The sequence below is a fragment of the Accipiter gentilis genome, chromosome 21, assembly GCF_929443795.1.
Source record: "Accipiter gentilis chromosome 21, bAccGen1.1, whole genome shotgun sequence".
Taxonomy (NCBI): domain Eukaryota; kingdom Metazoa; phylum Chordata; class Aves; order Accipitriformes; family Accipitridae; genus Astur; species Astur gentilis.
The window spans coordinates 16666389-16685029 of record NC_064900.1 but is presented as its reverse complement, the minus strand read 5'-3'; the positions used below and the strand labels follow the sequence as shown (position 1 = coordinate 16685029).

The following is an 18641-nucleotide window of genomic DNA, read 5'->3' as shown; positions in this document are numbered from 1 at the left end:
GCATACCTCATACTCCACAGTTCTTTGTCCACCTTTCCACATCCCTTCCTGCAGACAGCGTATTTCAGTTCTTCCTGCAACACAGCCCCCCATCCCTTCCTCACAGCACATCCCAGATCCCACTTACCATCTCCCACCTCCTCATTGCATGCTTCACCTCGTACTCCACTCCCTACATCCCTACTGTAGACAGCTCCACCGCAGAGTCCATGCACCCAGCTAGCTCTCACCCCACTTGCACCCGCTTCTTTCTCCTAGGACAGCCTGGACCCCCAATCCCAGCAGCCCAGCCCTGGTCTTGCAGCCCCTCTTATCCTACGTCCCGACCCTCACTGGGATTAAAAACTCAGAACTACCTCTGTAACCCACCCAACACCATCCTCTCCATACAGCACAGCCCCTAGGGCACCCCAAGCACATCAGTGCACCTCAGCGCAGCGCAGAGCACTCCACGCACCTACTCACACAGCCCAGCCTCCAGAGCATCCTAGCGCTGCAGCCCACCACACCCCACACCCCTCCACACGGCACAGCCACGTGGGCACCCAGTGCCCCCAGCACAACCTAGGGCACCCCACACAGCACCGCCACATGGCCACCCCATACACCCCAGTGCGACCTAGAGCAGTCCACACATCCCCCCCCCCACGCAGCAGAAGCCCTAGGGCACCTCCTGCACCACAGAGCATCCCACACACGTGTAGCACGGCTCTTAGGGCATCCCGTGCGCCACAACGCAACCCAGGACAGCACGCACACCTGTCAAGGCAGCACAACCCCTACGGCATCCCCTGCAAGCCAGAGCAACACATACACCCCTCCATACAGCACAGCCCCCAGGCCATCTGCTGCACCACAATGCAATGCAAAGCACTCCATATGCCCCTCCACACAGCACAACCTCCGCGGCATCCCGTGCACCCCAAAGCATCCCACGCCCCCCCTCCACAGAGCGCAGACCCCGGGGCACCCCCTGCGCCCCACACACACCCCCCCCCCCCCTCCACAAAGCGCAGACCCCGGGGCATCCCCTGCACCGCGGAGCGCCCCCCGGCCCTTCATCCGAGGCACCCCCAGCGCACCCCCCGCACGGCAGGGCACCCCCCGCGGCCCTCCACCGAGCGCAGCCCCGGGGCACCCCACGCACCGCGGGGCATCCCGCACCCCCCGCCACGCAGGACACCCCGCGGGCACCCCACGCCCCTCCACGCAGCGCGGCGGAGCCCCCGGGACACGCCGCGGAGCCGAGCGGAGCCCCGGGCGCCCGGGGGCGGCCGGCAGAGCCGCCGGGGCGCCGCCGTCCCGGGGGCAGCGCTCCCCTCGGCCGTCCGCGGCGCCCCCACCCCGCGGCGCCCCCCCGGCCGCCCGCCATCCCCCGGCCTCCCCCAACTCTCAAACTTTGGGCGGGCGGCGGCGGCGGCGGCGGCCGGTGCCGGTGGTCGCCCGGTGCCCGCCGCGCCGCCTCCCCCTCACTCACCGCCGGGCCGTGGGGGAGGGGCGGGGGCCGAGGCTCCTCTCAGCCCCGGGCGGGAGGGGGCGGCGCAGCGTCTCCCCCCGGCGACGGCGGGTCCTTCCCCCTCCCGCAAACACACACAGGCTCCATTGTCCGCCAGCGCCTCCCCCCCCCCCCTCCTTCCCGCACACATGGTACCGCCCATGGCAGCCCCTCTCGCCCGCTCCCCCCGCCCGCCCCCCCCCCCCCTTTTTCCCCACACCATCCGTCCCCCCCCCCTCCCCCCTCCCGCCGCGTCCCGCAACCCGGAGAGAGGAATGGTACCGCCCGTCGCGCGCGCCCCGCCCCGGGAATGGTACTGTCCCCTACTCACTCCGCCGGCGGGACCGCCTCTTACTCCCCGTTCCGGGCAGTGGTCTCGCCCGGCCCCCCGCCCCGCCCCTCCCCTCCCCAGCGAGAGGGCGGAGACTGTACCCCTTCCCCCTCGCACACGCTCTCCTCCCGCCTTCGCCTACACGGTGGTAGCAGCCGGGCTCTTAAAGGGACAGGCCAGCCGCGGCGAGCGCCCCGCGGGAAGCGCCACCCACCCCTCTCCGCTCGCCGCGGCACCGCCCCCACCATTAACATAGCCTGGCCCCCGCCTCGGGGCGGCCCCACTCCCTCCTCCCCTTTTAAAGAGACAGGGCGCCCAGGGCGCTTCTTAAAGGGGCCGGCCCTCCCGCGCACCCCCACCCCCCCCCCCCCCGACTCTCCTCCGCGGAGTCGAGCGCCGACAGTACACACACACACACACACACACAGGGGGCGGGGCCGCGGCGGCGGCGGCGGGGGGGGGCTCCGCGTGCCCCGGTGCCCGCAGCCGCGGGGGAGGCGCCCGGTGAGCCGGGGAGGGGCGGGCGCGGGCCCCCGTCAGCGCGGGGCGAGGGATCCGGCGCCCCCCGCCCTGCCCCGCCCGGCAGCGCGCGAGCACCTCGCGCTCCCCTGAGGCGGCGCGCGGGACCCGCCCCCTAACGGCACCCCTAACGGAAACGGCGCGGGCCCCGCGGGGAGGAGGGGGGGGGGGGGCGCCCGCCCGCCGCCCAGCCCGGAGGCCTCGCACGGCCCCCGGGGGAGGCGCACGCCGGGGCCGGGGCGGAGGGGGGCTGTGCGGGAAGGCGTCCGCCCGGCCCGGAGCGGGTGCCCTGGCAGCCCTCCTCGGCACGGTCCTGCCCAGCGCCGCCTCGGCTTGCCGGGGTGGCTTGCGCCATGGCACCTTCGCCGGGCGCCGCCTCGGCCTCGCGGCAGGTGCCAGCCGCCCGTGGAGGGGCTTTACGCACTGGGAAGCCGAGGGGGGGGGGGGGAGGCACCGGGCGTCGCAACCAGCCGCGGGCCCAGTCCTCATCCCGAAAGGGGCACAGCTGGCGGGCCGGCAGGCAGGAACGTTGTGGAGCAGCACGTTTGCTCAGCCCGCTGGCACCAAGCGTGGAATTTCCCTTCCACATATTTATGATGAAGGAAGGGGACGGCTGGCCATCCATTGGCAAGGCAGGAAGAAAGCAGGAGGGAACTTCTGGAGGAGAAGCACATTTCTCCTACCTGGTGGCTGAGCAACTTGACTGCCCACCAGCCGCCAGCGGGTTGATGGAGCCGCTCTGAGAGATCTGAGGGCCTTTTCTGATGGGAGAAAGCACTGGGTTAAGCAGCAGCTTGCAACCAAACAGGGAGGAACCAGACAGTAACGACAAACAGACACAACCTATCAACTCCTAAATATGCTCAAGGGCCCTATCCTGAACAAATGCTCCATGTCTGGGGGATGAAACGTCAATGTAGTTCGAAACCGGCTGGCAGTTAAGGGTTTTGAAAATTTGTAGCAATCCCCCACCCTTTTCAGTCTGCGACTTACTCTGTGGAAAGAGCGCTTTCAACATCCACTAATCCTTCTCCTTCACCTCCACAAAATGTTCTTAAAATGGGCGATCTTGTGGGTTGTAAGCAAGAGCTTTCCAAACCACTGGTGGCACACAGATGCACAGAACCGCTGCAGTCTAATGAGAGAAAGCAGGCTGATCATTTTTGCATATCCGCGATGCCTGAATAACCTGTTTTGCCAATACAACATAAGTGAAGAGAAATGCAGTGTTCTCTCTTTATCCTCAAATGACCCACTCTACCCTGCCCAACTCCCACTTTCAAGTAACCCAATTCTTTGGAAGAAGACCCTTTCAGCACTGCTCATTCACACTGGGCCTGGGCATTGCTTAGGCAGATAAACCACCTCCTCTCTCTGCTCAGCCCTCAATCCCTAAGGGGCTTTTCCTCTTTTTCAACCCTCTTCTCCCTCCCTTGTGGTGCCTACTTGGTAACATCGTTAAAGAACTCTTTACAGCTTCCTGAGCAGTGCAACAGTAGCTAATTCACACCTCTTACCCCAGATAGATACTCTTCCTTGAGGGGGATACTTCTTAACAGCTGTTTTTCAATCCCTTTGCTTTGCAGACCAGACCCCCTGAACTTTCAGTCCATGGATGCCTCTTGCTTGCTTCACTCTGTTACCTCTTCCAGACAAGTGCCTCGGGCTACAAGTTCCCAGGATCCACAACCCAAAGGTGGAAACCGTTGGTCTCTGGTCAGTCTTTTTCAACTCATCCATCGAGGCTAGCCCTACCTGTACCTTTCCACAGATCACAGCAGCACCTTCTAAAGCTGAAGTGTTGGTGAAACCTGACTGATAAGCTCCACTTGAACCACCACCTTTGTTGCCATCAGTTCAGCCCGCTCCCTTACCTGACGAATAAACCTTCTCTATTTTTACGTTGATATGGGTCCTTCTTTGATGCAACACCTACAACTCCCTCTCTCCTTTTTGCATCCTACACCAGGGAGGGCTTAGTGGACTGAGCACAAGAGAGGCTGCAACAGCAGTAGCTGTACAGAGTAGACCAGCCAGGCAGCAAATCATGGCGTAAGGAACAGATGCTCACGGTGCTTTCGACAGAAGACCCAGTCCCACTCTCACCGACGTCAGGGACCCATCGCAGTTCATTTAAAAGGAAGTTTGTTTCCCCTGGGCAGTAGAGGCTGGGATTTTTCTAAGGAGCCTAAGGAAGCCAAGCACCCAACTTCCGTTTCCTGAAGGTACCTTTGAAAATCCTACCCTGTGCTTCAACGCTGACACATACAACAGCAGCGATAAAATACGTGGTGTTAGTGGACTGCCTTTTTTTTCTCCTCCCTCCTCTGACCCGGTACTTCGCTGTCTTGTCCCTTGAGGAGTTAGACCAGGGAAAAGGAGCATAAAATGCTACTAGTTCGCAGATGCTGTGGTTCCTCCAACTCCCCTCCCATCCCCCCGACCCCATCCCCCCACATTTCAAACAGTTATAAATGACTGTGCAACTCTGCAGGCAGCAGTCTCAAATAACCACACCAAGCCTCTCCCCTCCAACGGCTTTATGTCTCTTCCTTCCTCTCTTTGGGGCTCCGGATAGCAACTATCAAGGTGTTTTGCTTCACTCTCAAGAGTTAAGTTGCTACTTCACCCACCACCTTTGGGAATCTGCCACAGCAAACTGCCACTAGCAGTGAATTCCCAAGGCAAGGATTCTCAGCTGAGAAATCCCTCCTGCTGTCCTTGAAGGGTTTTACCATGGGAACTGACAACAACAGGCTCCCAAATGATCTTAACTGAGATGACAGGTCGTGAGGAAGGATTTCAGGTAGCAGAGCCCCTGAGTATGGGACCACCACTGCGAACCTCAAGAAAGCATCCCCCCGTATTGGGGCCTTGCCCTCCCTGGTCCAAGCTCATAAAAGCTGCCCCAGAGAAGCCAGCTGTCCCAGCTCTTTAGAGCACTCTGGCAAATCCAAGAACATCTTGGAAACATTACAGCTCTCACCACACTGTGTACACACTCCTCACAACTCCCTGGCTGCAGCAGGGACAGAAGATCAGCTTTTCTGTTCAAAAGCAGGGTCCTCTTCCATCAGAGCAAACCAAGCCTAAGGAAAGTTGCTTATAGGAGCTCCAGTTCTGCAGAACAGACAGATCAGACAAGATAGGCCAGCCAGCAAAATACATTTGCATTACACTTCCTATATATGGTTCAGAGCATGGCACACCCCAATCATGGTTTTTATTCTCTTGAAGGGCCCAGCCCTGCAAACACTTAATTTTACATGTGTAAGTAGAGTCCCACTGAAACACAATGGAGCTACTCATGCAAATAATGTTAAGAGCGTGTAGGGCTGTGGCTCTGTTTCACTATTCCATCTGCAGCAGACCCAGTTTAAGAGGATCCTGCGGTGCTCTCTCAGAGTTATTGCCGCTCACTTGTGCCAGTTAAACTATTTATGTAGCCACACTCATAGGTGAGCTGTTTAAATGATCCAATGTTTTTTTTAAAAGCCCTAATAAGAACAAATCCTTAATGCCAGACCAGCTCCAATGTGGATTTCATCCCCACAAGCAGCTGAACTGGCACAACTGGAGAAGGAGGAAACATCTGAGGAACAGGAACTTTTGAAGATGGGATTCTGGGGAGGCGAAATGGCGACATGGAACCTTAGCGTGTGAAGGCTGGAGGCATTGCTCTCTTCTGAAGTTACACCCTGCTCCTGACCATCCACTCTCTGAAGCAGAGCCTCTTCCTCAACCGCACAGTCATTCCAACATGAAAAAAGTTTCACCTCAAATGCAACAGCAGATTGAACTTTTCAGTTATTAATGCTTAAAAAACTTCCCTCAAGAAAATCTGTCACCATTAAGAAGAATCTGCCAACAGTCACTATACTCAGGATGAGGGATGTGACCTCCTCCTTGCAGGTAAAGGATGTAGTCACCAGGCACATCTGTAGCCTGTACACTGCTTCTGCAGTCAAAAGGATCCCTTGCTACTAGCTTTGACATAGCACGTTTGGGCCATGCAAAGTGTTCCCTACAATTTTTTTCAGTTTATGGGCTATTTTACCTCTTGCAACTCTGTGCTGAAATTGCATCACATATTTCCTGTCTGCTGAGGCAAGATGCCCCTCATTCAGTGTGATTATAACCTTCCAGCAAGGAAGCTCCACTAACTCCTTAAGAGCTTTGCTCTCTATACTGTCTCCTGACTTCTGCATTCATGTACACCTGCACAAAGTGGGTGTAAAACGCTATCACTGATGGACGTGAAGAACACATCACTGGGAGGATGTTTTGCTTTGTTTGTTTGCTTTAGGTTGGGGGGGGGGGGTTGCCCTCTTTTTGCTCTGGTGTAAATGATCAGAGGAGCTGCAGGATGAGAGAGAGATCAGGCTCTATGAAATATTTTTCTTAGGAGCTTTGAGTTTTACTTGACCACATGCTCTAATGAGCCTTCTCGAAAGGAAACAACCCATTTCTGTAAGGAATCCAGGTGATTACGGTTCGCATACCACTGTGGTCTCTCTGCATGGGCACAGGGGAGCTGCCTTCATGAGTCTTGCTGCAGCAGGATGAAGTCTAAAACTGGACAGTGTGAAAGAGATAGGAAAGGACCACAGGGAAGGGTAGTTTAACATCCACTGTTAACTTGGGGGAAAAAAACCCTTCTTTCAGAAAGTCTTTTATGTAAATCATTCCTAAAAGATTAGCAAATCAGGCCTGGGGGAGGGGGAGAGATTGTTGTGGCTTTCTTTCTAGTTCAGTGTCTTTTGGTATTAGGCATTACCCTGAGTCTCCCCCATTGTGCTGAACCTCAGTCCTGCAAACACCAGAGAACATTCGTAACTTGGTTCAGGTGAACAGTCCCTCTGCACCCTGACTTGCATGGGACTTCACAGACCCATAGAGGAGGGAAATGCATATGTATCCATATCAATGTCAGTATCCATATACACACACACAGACTCACATATACCTCCCCCACAAAACACACATAGACACACCCCTACCTCTGTCCCTAGTGTTGGCATAAGACCACTTATACCAATTACTACTGCCTCACCGGCTGCACAGTACGCAGAGCTCTGTTAGGAAGGAGGCTGGCTGATGGATCTGACCAGCACTGGCTGCACAACATCACCCTATGGCAACACTATACAGATGATGGCAAATTGAGCTGGGCAAGAAAGGCCTTGCTCTCACTTTTCCTATCTACACTCAAAAGAGAGAAACAGTTGATCTTGTGTTTTCCTATTCGCACATGAATATCCAAACAATCTGAGCCTTAATCGAGTTCCATGCTGGAGCACGGAACTATGGTTAAAATGGAGCTACGGTTAAAATACTTTTCTGGATCTCCAGAGAGCCTTCTATTTCATCTGCCCCCCCTTCAAGACATTATCCCACATCAAAACTCTGACGCGATGAACAAATCCCACGTATTATAACATTCCAATTGCGGGAAGCTCTTGCCCTATTTAGAAAGTCATCTTTCAAGTCAACAAGCAGGTACGAGGCAAATACCACGCAGCCATAGAGATAAATGCTCATCTTTATCTCCTATGATTAATAAAAAGGGAGAAGGAGGAGAGAAGAGATACTGAATCAGAAGGGAAATCAGGTAAACAGAATCTGGGGAAATATGCTCATGCAACACATGAAAAATATGAATTCATACTAAACAAAGGTGCAAAATTTTGACATACGGGAGACTCCAAAATCAATTTTTTTGCCCAGGAACACTGCTCCATTACACTGTCCCCATGTTTTACAGGGAACTACTAACACACACTGAGTGCTGTGGTGCCACCAGGAGAATTTGGCTGTGGAATTGCCTGACCCTTGAGCATTTTAAGATTCTCAGCCATGACTTTACACTCCCCTTTGTATGTGTATGACCATCTTTGACTTCAATGAAAAAAGACACGGCAGCAGCTCAGAAAATTGCCAAACTCACCTCCCACTTCCATTCAGCCACCTGGTGAGCCTAGTCCAAGACAGCAAATCCCCTTGCACAGCCACACAGCTACGTTCTCTGTAATGCCTGCCCCACAGTACCCTGGCATGCACGTGTGCACTTTCATGGTGTAAAACCAACCAAACAAAATTTCATACCCAAAGGAATATTTCTGAGAAAGCCATGACCAAGCTGAAGAAAGCATCTTTCATTAGGACCATCCTTCTCATGGGATAAATAGAAGGAGGCTAAGTCTGCCCTCAGACAGACAGACAGACAGAAGTCATCTGTTGCCAACACATACAACAGTTCTCTTGGCATAACAGGCTTTTTGTGCCTTCCAGTGCTGCTTCTCCAGCATCCAGCTGCTCAGGGTACCGGCCTGCTGTACAACAGGGCAGCAGTGCAGACGGGTGACACTCACAGACTACAGCTGCCCCCCCAGACAGCGCACAGGTGTTTGAGGCTAAAATTTTGCTCTTGTCTCTCCTGCAAGGCTACAATAAAATAAAAATAACTTCAGCATGATTTCCCCTCTAGATTGCACACAAAGAAGAAACCAAGCCCCCACTGTACTGCAGACTGGCCCATTAAAGCGAATGGTTAAATTCTTGCTATGAAAAAGTAGGCGTTGTTGTCTGTTTTGTGAGGCAGAAATCAATATTCCCACCTCCTCTCCTTCTGTTATTTCACCTTGAGATACTCATGCTCAGATAGATGAGATCTGAATCTTACTCACTGTTACTGCAACTTTCCTCTCTCCAGCATTTCACAGGGTCACAGATGTTCTTGGAGTCCTAACCCGCCTGTAATTTACCACTCAGCTCCCTAAACTGACCACCACTGGTGACTGAAGTAGTGACTGATTTTCCTTCCAAATCACACCACTGTGACTATTTCTAACTATTTATCTACATCCTTTATCTTAGTCATTTTGCTCCCTGTGTCCTCCAATAACTACCCTCTCTCTGCCACAGCCTTTCTTCTCTGGACCCCTATAATTCACTCCCTGGTGCTAGCCTCTTCCATACTGTGGCCATCTCATATAAACGGTGTTTTACTGTGAAATGCTCCTTCTGCTTTCTGTCTCCCTTTAGTCTAACTGTGGGGGATAGCCTGGTTATGAATTGGGGGGGGGGGGGGGGCTGGGGAAAAACCTGGGTGACTGATGCTCAGCCCAGGTGAGCCTGAAGCAATGTTGGCTGGGGAGAGACTAGCAGGGTAAGATAAGCTAGCACTATACCTCAACAGCTGCTCCTTTGACTAGGTTTCCCTTCGGCAGTTCAGATTCAGGGGCCTGGACTGATTCCCACAGATCAGGTAGCAATAATGCCAAGCTGACTGGGCTGTTCTGATGAGTCCTCTTGGATGCAGCTCTGTCTACTATCATGCCTGCCTCTGTCACCTAAGGATTAGACAACTGCAATATGCTCTGTTTGGCACCATGCTTTAAATCCATTCATAAACTGAAGGCAGTGCAGAATTCAGCACTCTGTTAGATAAGCCGTGTCTCTCACCCACAATCAATCTCATGTTTGTGCTCCATTTTTATGCCATCTGACCACTGGTTTCCATACAGATTTTAACATGTTCCTGTTGACCTCCAGTGCCTCACATACCAGAACCCTTTCCACCTAAGAAATCACCTCTTATATTTCCTAGAAGCTGTAGAAAAGGCATCAGGTATTCTTGCACAGGTACCTGTGAGTGTAGAGTTGAGGGTTGTTCAGTCTTTAATTTGCCATTGTTTGCTGGTGACAGTCTGATGAAATTGCTTGAGTTATAATGAAGACAGTTTTCATTATCTGTCATTTAAAATGTCAAGGGAGCTTAGACTGAATGGATAGGTGCTACCTGTTGTTTCAAATAGCTTTTGATGAAGAAAATACATTTCAAAAGTACCAGTCACTGATTTACAGGTGCTGCACAAAGATTACATAAAACAGTGAGATTCCTCCAAAGAAAACAAGCAGACTCCCCCCTTGCTCTCTAGTTTAGACATCGGCTTATCATCAGTGTGGTGCTGACTTTCTTCTGCAGTAATCATCAGCGGCTTTCGGATCTGCAAGATCCTAGATGATAGAGGACAATACCAAGAAAAACAGGAGTCTTCATTATTAGAGGGCACTTGAGAGTTTTGGCTTAGCTACATAAATGCTTCACTCTCATTCTTTTGCATTTTTACTTGTGCACTTTTATGGTGCAAACTCTGGACCACTTTATAGCAACAGATGTCATGACTGGACATACTTCTGTGCAAACATTTTGCTAGTCCCTCTCTGCTGAAGGTGTTGGCCTCTCACAGCTGAACTGCAATAACAGACTGCATGAATGTTCCTAGTCCATCTGAGCACAAAATCTGCCAGCTTATTTTAAATCATATCTGTTTATTCCCTAGCATGAATACATCTGCTTACAATACCTGCCTTGCAGTTCCTGAGAGACCCCTAGGACAGCATGTTTCTTTTCTATCTATATCCTTATATTTTAGAGCATCCATTTAACTTGTGAGATGGTGCTGTATAGGGGACCTGCCTTGGTAACGCAGCTCTGATGGGATACACTCCCTGTGTCTTGGCTTGCTTACAGGATGGGCTCTTCCTACGCCCAACCTGTACCTTTTGCCTGTCCTTTCTGTCAAACCAAGACAAAATGAATGCCAGCAGTCCAGCCAGCATGGGAGGAATGCAGGTAATACTCTGGCTACAGTGTCTTTAAGAACCACTTGCATTTTTGGCAATTGCTTTTATATGAGTATCCAGCATCAAAAGCTGTAGCATGAAATCTCTTGTAAATTTTTAAATGCTGAAGAACAGGTACCTTCCACTTAAGAATCTGATAACAAAGATTGCTGCTGCTTTGTCCAGTAACACAACTTCAGCCTGTCTGGGTCCCATGCAAGTCAGCTGGCTTCCTCATCCAGGTTCCTATTCCCCCCATGTGCAGAGACTGCAGTGTCCCCTGTGGCTTCCCAGCTCTTGGTGGTGTATGTGATGTTCAAAACTAAGATTTGATGGTAATGAGGAAGGAGAGAAGGACTGAGCCTTAGGATGGTGGACTCTGAAATTCACAGATGTGTGGAAGAAATAAGAGTTGTTCTGAGACCTGATCATTTCCATGTCTTGTTTCTATTAGGACAATGTTTCCCAGGCACTTATTTGAGCCATCCTCACAAAGCATCTCTGAAAGAAAAGGGTTTATGTTCCTGGCAACACATTCCAAAAAAACACGTCCCCAGCTCCCTGCTGCCATAAGCAAGCACAACTCCAATGATTTCAATAAAGCTGCACTTTCTGTGGCCCTAAGGCTATAACACTACAGTAAACAAAGCCAAATACCATAAGCCAGATGCTATAAGGTCTGAATCCAAGTCTTCAATGTCATACACACATGATCCACCAAAAGGCAGCTGAACCCACACCTTCAGCTGGCTGTCACAGAGCTCTTTCACCCACCCGCAGAACGTGAATCATAAGGCCTCATCCTGATGCAGGGCAATGACTGGTGGACCTCAACCTGCTCCTCACAGGCACTTCCCCTTGAAAGGGCAGCAGCACCCCACTCCTCTAGGCTCTGTGCTGCATCAGCACTCCCAGCCTCCCTGCTGAGTCCTCTGCCCTCTCCAAAAAGAAACCCCGCACCCCGCTCTAATGGCCATAAGGATGAGTTCGAGCAATAAAATACAGATACCACAACCAAATGACCTTACAACTTCAGCTGCTTACCACTCCAGTTTCTTCGCTTCCCCATCATACAGCTTGTTTTCCCTTTACATCTAAAACATCCAAACACCACTCACTCTAAGCAAGGGACAGCTCAAGGCTGTTGCCCGACTAGGTTTGGGATCCACTGGCACGTGCTGAAAGCAGACCCACAGTTCAGTTAGATGCCAGCATACATCCTGGAGTAAGGAGGACGTAATGCTGGCTAGTTGCTCATGACTGAGTGAACACAGCAAATGAATGGTCTCTCCAGCTTCAGAAGTGGTCCCTGAAGGCCAGCAGTAAGGGACTTTGGCTTGATAGTATAGTCTGGGGAACATACTGCACACAGATCCAGTGAGTAATGTTGAAAATCCATAGGCAAAGGAAATGTTTTAAAACAGAGGAGGAAAATCTACTTGAAATCAATACCGTGAAGGTCTCTAAAAGGAAACACTCTGCAAAAAAGGACACATTTGCCACATATAAATCTTTAATGATATCTTGTAGTTCTAACAAAGCCTTTTTAAAACAACAACAAAAAAACCCCAACCAGATACTGTAATACACCTGATAGAGCAATAATCCTCACATGGCAAAATATGATTTTCACACCTGGTAAATGAAATTACTCTGCTGCATCCCGAGGCCAGGGTTAGGGGCTAAGGTGAGCTGTTAATGGAAGGTTAGAGACCACATAACGGCTCTTCAGGGAGCACCTTTCAGATGCTCTTTTCATGTACAGTAACACACAGTGATCAGAAGGCACTGGCGGCACATACTAAAGTCACTGTCACTGACAGTGGTTCTAACTGTGGAGTCACCAGTTGATAGCTCAGGTTCACATGGCTGGCTTACATGCCAGCCATCCTCAGACTCAGGATAAGGCTCACTCTCTTGCAAGAGCAATCCTGTATTCTTTCATCTCCCTCCCAGCATACTTTCTCCAGCACACCAGGGTTAACCACTCACTCTCTCCTCGCAGATGAAGAGTGAAGCTATAGAGCCGAGACAACAAACTTTTCGACCGCATACAGCTAAAGCCTCTGAGCCATTAAAAGAAAAGCACACAGTGAAAATCAAGGAAAATACTGATCACAGGCCATGCTGGTAGGAACCCAATGGCATTCAGAATCCGCCTTGTATCAGCACGTGAGACTGCTAGATCCAGGCAGGATGGCTATGCAGTTTGCCAATCACTCAGGAACAAGAGAGAAGTGAGACCTGCAGGGAGCCAGCAGGCCCCGGAGGTATGGATATTTACAACAAAAAGTCTGAGTGGAATCAGTAAGAGGAAGACACATGGAGTAATACACTACATGCTCTAGCACCAAACAAAACACGTGGCTTAACAAGACACTTTAGAATATCTGGCTCCATAAATTAGACTGCGATTCCCAGTTCTTTAGCTCCCAGCTCCTGCTGATTTCTGTGGATAAAGGGGTTGTTTGTCACTCCCAAGATCAGATGCTAGATCAAATGCTTTTCAATAAGTACACATATGAGTATGTTCCTAGGGAAGAACGAGCTAGAGCTAAGCCTTCAAATGAGCACAAGGAGAACCTCCTGCCCACAGACAGGAAAGTGGTAACCTCCTTCACTTCCTTTGTGGCTTTAACCTAAACCACAGCTCCTCCCTTTGGGTTAGGAGTCTCTTCCACTCATTCAGATGTTTGTCAGCTCGTCTCTCTCTAATACCCAGCATCCGTTGCTGCCACATAGGAAAAAAAAAAGCTCTCTTCTTTTTTCCTCTCTCCCACACCCCTTTTGCAGTTTCTTTCCTAAACAAGAATGGCTTCAATGCATGGCAAAGCAAGTCTAAACTACAGCTCTTCAGGCACAGAAATTAGCAATTGCAACATGGAGCAGGGAGAAAGGAGACGCTGGCATGCAGGCTACCTCAACGTTTGGGAACACTGGCAGTGAGGAAACGTTGCTGCCAGCAGGAACAGTGATGCCAAACCAACTCACAGGGCTTTTCCATGAGTGCGAGCACTCCTTCACAGCCCTGGACACAACATCCTTCCTTCTGCCCCAAAGAGCTTCAGAGCACAGGCGAAGCGCTGAAGCGAGGGGCAGAAGCAGGCGAGTGCAGGGAAGAGCCATGCTGCCACACAGGAGGCCCTTTGGCCGTGTATAGGGAGGTGAGAAGAACTGGTCCCATCATCCCTAGTGTGGGGTGTCAGTTAGGGAGAGGCAGTGGCTCCCCCCTCACTGAGATCCCATCATCTGCTGAAGGGAGGTCTAACAATGTGAGAGACAGTGGCTCCCACCCAAACCCCTCCTGGTCCAAAGGCTTAACCTTATGACACCCAGGTGATATTGGGGTTTTTTAGAGACAGTTGGACTTTGTGAAAGATTTGAGCAGTACTGCACAGGCATTTTTTTCTACTTACAACTGCCTATACCAGGTAGGCAGAGAGGTACTCAGGGGGCAACCTCTCCCACCGCTCCCACTGCAAGGCACCAGGCAGCCACACACAGTGTAGAGTGATGCAGTCGCTCCCCTGTCAGCCCCCACTCCCAGGACCACTCGGGACTATGTACGGTGAAAGGGAATGCTTTTTATTCCTTCAAGATTTTCAGAGATTTCAAATCATTGTTCTATATCTGATCAGAGGAAAAAGAATAGTTTTCAAAACTTATAGCTAGAAACTATGACCAAATTAATTAAATGCAAGATTTCATTTTACCTTCTTGAAGCACTTCATTTTGACAGCTTCAAAACTTGTCTCCATTTTTTTCAAGATGGGACATGAAACTGGAATCAACTTTTCCCAAAAATAGCAACAGTTTTGGCAAATCAGCAATTTTCTAAGAAAAATGTATCACTGGAGAAAAATCCTAACAAAACCTAGTTCTATTATTTCCTCCCAGCATCACACAGGAATATGCCTCCGTGGTGTAATTCAGCCTTAAGTTTCATAGCAACTCTGATTCAGACATATTGCACACAGATATTAGAATATGCCTTTGACATCATGAGAGCAATGCAAAATAGTGTATATACAATATGGCCAAGCAATGCTGCTATGGAAACCCTTGCTTTGAATTCCTGTATATGGGGTGTTTAAATTCTTATCCCTAATATTGCTTTAACAGAATTTTGTGTATTTTACTTCCTCGCTCAAGTCATCTCCCTCCTTCTGGACTCTCCTCGTTGGAAATGAAAGATGTTTTTGTGGGTGAAGCAGAAGGTGATGAGATCTGCACCACATTCCTGGTGCTGCTATACACACCAGCTCCATGAGATACAGCAAGAGAAGTAACTGATTTGCGCCTCAGTTTCTGCAGCTGTAAAATGGAAATAAGCTGACGTTTTACTTCGGGTATAACTCAAACATGCTTTGAAATCCTTTGTGACAGCCAGAAGATACATGCATCCTTATTCCTATTTGTTACTTTCCGTAGGCGAGGAGTTACTGTCCTCTACAGACCTATGCTGATGATCTCTCTATATTGAAGAACCAAATCAGGAAGTACAGTCGCCCACTCATGTAGCGAACAGATAAGTAATAAAGCAGTACACTTGCCAACTCCTAAGGAGGTGGTTTCTTAAAAAGACATAGGAAGCTTTCATGTTTTGAAGCTGACTAATTTCAGAAAGTTCCCGTTTCACTCTCTTTTTCTTAAACTTCTTCAAAAAACATCTGTTTACCTGCTCTTCTGAAGCGTCTTCTGCTAGGGAGGGTCAGACTGGCTAGACTAAAGGTAACAATGCTGGAAGAAAAGACACTTTAACTGTCCATCTCCTCCATTTCCAACGTGCTCCTGGTGACCCTAGTGGTACTTTTCAGGTCTCCCTCTGACAAGGAGAGGATGCTGCATCCAGCAACGGCCATCTGAAACTCTACTGAGTCTTTCGGGGTATAGCACATCCCAGACACATGGCACCACCTCCTGCAAAATTTGAGCAGAACATGCAATCTAATAATGATCACTCAGCAGCCAAACTCACCCGTGCAATCCAGTGATCGCAAATGCAGATTAAGTTACTTGCATTTGTCTGATGGTGTAATTGCCAGACTGCACATTCAAATGAGTATTTGTTTAACTGTGTGATATACAGATAGAGCTTATGCACTTGAGGCCAAATTCACCCCTGTTGTAATTTCCCTAACTCCAGTAGCAATTACTCAAAGGATTAATTTGGCCCACAGTGTTTCCTAGTATATGTGATTCATCATTTCTCTCCTATAACAAAGAATAATATGCTGTTTCAATCAGTGGTGATGTCCTGGCCTCCTTGAGGCTGCCGGACTCCCTGTTTAATCAGACATAAAACAAATCACTTGCAGAGGCAGAGGCGTATAAGCATGCTTTAATTACAATATTGTAACACCAATTAGAGATCTATCTAATCGAGGACTCAGTACTTCCTACTCGGGTATTACTCCCATGTTGGGATAATTACTGCTAATTAAGCTTGGAACTAATTAGGCCAAATGATCTCATTTATACCAACATAGATGACTTCTAGGAGTTCACACACACACAAAAAAAATCCAAGTGTGATTTTATCATTCCTGGACTCATCAGTACTTTGATTTTGAAATGGACTGTCCCTCCCCAATAGATAAGCCCTGTTAAAACTCAAGTCCCAGATCTCAGATCATCTCAGATTCTCCTAAGGTAGAGAAACACTCTCTGAAGGTGTTGGTTGGTTGGCCCAAGTCATCTTCTGCTCTAATAGACACAGTGGATTAACAGAGCTGTGTCCCATCATGGTGTGGTTCATTCAAAACCTACAGGCTGCTCTCACACAGTTATGGTTACAACTTCTCAGTGCACTTAGCACTACCTAAACCACCACAACCGCTGCACAGAATAAGGTTTGCTGTAGGGTGCTGTGCAGTGTTAAGACTCGCAATAACTTAAAAAAACAACTTCTTAAACACCTATAGCCATAGGCACTTGTTGCATGACTTGCATCAATGCTGCGTATAATTAGAAATTGCATCCCACCACTGTTTAGTAAGGGTGGCTCAGCTGTGCTGTATGTGATGGCTGAGGGAAGAGGCTGACTCTAGCTAATGGAGTTCCTGGCAAAGCCCATCTGTGCTACAAGACTCCCCATGTACACAGTCTGACTCTATCTAACAAAGTTGGCTTTACACTGCAGTCAGAAAAATAAGCTGTGTTTATGTTGCTGCTTCTCCTCCTCCCCTCCAATCCCAAAATTTCTGCACCAGCTCAATGCTGAGATTCTCAGGTAGAAGAGACACCAAGGCAACTACCATTTTGACCTGCCCGTGGCTTATGGAAACAGTCACAGGCAGTTCAGTAGGGTTAGTTAGTACAGTAATGTTGACATGGCTGAACTGGTGGGTTAAACAAAGCTTAAAAACAAAACCTTTGAGCACTGCATTTTTGTCTGGGTATTTTGAGGGACTACAAGTTGGTCAGCATTTCAACAGTTGCTTCTCACCCAAAGATGGTTTGCACCAGTAGCGTGATTTCCTCCTGCAGTATTTGCTGACTTCAGTTTCATGACAGTGAAAGAAGAATGCCACCTACCAAAATACCAGTCCCGCCTTTCAAAGTGACTGGACATCTTTCAAATGCAAGGAAGGACAAGTATCCAAGAACTGGCTGGGAGCACCCATCCTGCCACCCATCTGTCTGCACTACAAACTTTACAAACCTACATGACCTCCTGTCCCTGGGTAGTCAGTGTACCTCAACACCTCTGCTTAGCCTGTCACATCTGCTGAGGCTGCAAACTGGTGGGTCTGTGCTATCAGACAGTACAAGTGAGGCAAGAATGGTTCAGTCACATTCACTGAACAGGCCATCTCTTTCTGTACACCCCTTCTTCCAACTCCTCCCTCAAATTCAAGCCTTCCAGGATCTGCTTCAAGGTGCGGCATGTAGTAAAACCTGCATTCTCTTTACTTTTGGCTTTCTTTCACCAGCTGCCTTTATTACTCCTAAAGCTTCCTCCTAAACACTTAGTTTTCTCATGCTTTCTCATACTTCAGGCTGGAATCCTGAAGCCACTGAACCCAGGAACTCACCATTGTCTCCAGGTCTTCTTCCAGCCTGCCCCTTTATCCTCACAGAGATTATTGTTCCCTGGTGAGTCACAGATACCCCCTGCTTCTCCCCTCCAAATGCCTCCTGAACAATCTTCTCTTTTCCAAAGCCTGTCAAAACTGAGCCCAGCAGGATTCCCTATTCCAACCTGACCTGGTTACAATACCTCCTGGAACTGATCCTCCAGCTGTCTGTGAAATTTCTGGAGAAGTGCCACTTCTTTATGCAGTACCATTAGCAGAAGATTAATAAATAATGCACAGGAATAACACAATCCCCAATAAACAATGTACTACTTCTCCTGTTTTCTTAAGTGAGCAACATGGATCCTAAATCTGATCTCCTCCCCCAGTTGTTACCCAATCTTCATCTCAGCTACCAAACTCTCTCCTCCCTCCCCTGGCAAGCCTGCCATTCCTTTCTTCCCAGCTGCCAAGGCCTTCACTGCTACCTCCTCCAGCCCAAATACACTAGCAGACACGAATGCAAGCATCCATACACATATCAGGTGGCATGTTGAAAATGCACATGCTTCCACGCACTGCAATACAGTAGCCCACAGCCCACTGAACCATATTTATTTAGGTATCTGCTGGAACCCCTGCAGGAAGA

General features: G+C 49.9%; 1 protein-coding gene across 5 annotated transcripts in view; it reads right to left on the bottom strand.

Annotated features, from left to right (window-relative positions):
- Positions 1 to 18641, bottom strand: part of BCL9 (BCL9 transcription coactivator) — a 67111-nt gene that overhangs the window by 36355 nt on the left and 12115 nt on the right. Inside the window, exon 1 of one of the 5 annotated variants that reach the window (XM_049824441.1) lies at positions 1969 to 2005. The exons of 1 other annotated variant lie outside the window; for it this stretch is intronic. The gene's annotated coding sequence lies outside the window, so the exon portion shown is untranslated. 3 more of the 5 variants (XM_049824440.1, XM_049824442.1, XM_049824439.1) reach the window with 3 other exon arrangements.